General features: G+C 44.1%; 1 non-coding gene across 1 annotated transcript; it reads right to left on the bottom strand.

The window, feature by feature from the left end:
• Positions 1-325: 325 nt before the first annotated feature.
• Positions 326-466, bottom strand: LOC120987391. Its single transcript, XR_005776006.1, has one exon. It is a non-coding gene; the product is annotated as a U4 spliceosomal RNA (small nuclear RNA).
• Positions 467-973: the final 507 nt, after the last annotated feature.

The raw sequence follows: 973 nt of genomic DNA on the forward strand, positions 1-973 counted from the left end.
CATCAGGGCGTACCTGTACGCCCTGTGTCCGTAAGAGGTTAAACACAATAAAAATGATTGATACATGGTATCGCTGTAAACTTACTGACCTGGAGACTGAACATGACAGGTAAATTTTACCATGTAAGGAATCGCAGAATGGTGTTTTTAAAAATCAAGCCTTCAGATGGCTATGGGAACAGGAAAATTAAAACATTATGGTTTTTGAAAATATTAAGCTAAGGTTTTGGAAAGACAATACACTTCAACAATGATTAATATCAGACACCCTCCTAAATACAACACTCACTTGGTATAATCCATCTATTTTAACCACACATCTCAGTCTCCTCAGAGACTGTCAAAAATTGCCATTGCTGACTATATTTCAAGTCATCATGGCGGGGTATTGGGTAAAGTTTTCAATAAGCAATAATCACGCCTCGGTTAGACCTCATTGGCTATGATACTGCCACTGCGCAAAGCTAACCTCTTCACCATCCCAGCTGCACCCGCACACCGGACACTACTCAGCCAGCTTAGGGCGACACACTGTACGGCATGCAGGACAGGCACTGAGGACGGGAGACGTTATACTAATGACTGCACAGGCCGCTCTAGTCTTCCGTCCATCCCACATCCTCCTCTGGCCAGCACTAACTCACGTCCATTTTACCGAAGACCAAGCATTCGGCTCTTTTACCGAGGAGATGGAAACCTAACGTGCAACTGCTGACACAACTGGTATGCAAATGAGGAAATGCATCATGGGAGTTTTTCTTCTCACATTCCTTCACCAGGGGGATCCTGTTTTTGTTATGGGCGTTCTTTTTTCAATAAAGTTATTAAACCTGTATTTAATTCATGAGAGTCTGCTTACTGGTGGACTGGTCCATTCTCAGGGAGGTGTGCAGGGCTGCAGCTGTAAGGTTGGTTTTAGGGCTGAGCGAATCGCTCTGTACAGTATTAGAATGTATTGGCTCAGATGAGCCGA

Source organism: Bufo bufo, chromosome 1 (genome assembly GCF_905171765.1).
Source record: "Bufo bufo chromosome 1, aBufBuf1.1, whole genome shotgun sequence".
Classification (NCBI taxonomy): Eukaryota; Metazoa; Chordata; class Amphibia; order Anura; family Bufonidae; genus Bufo; species Bufo bufo.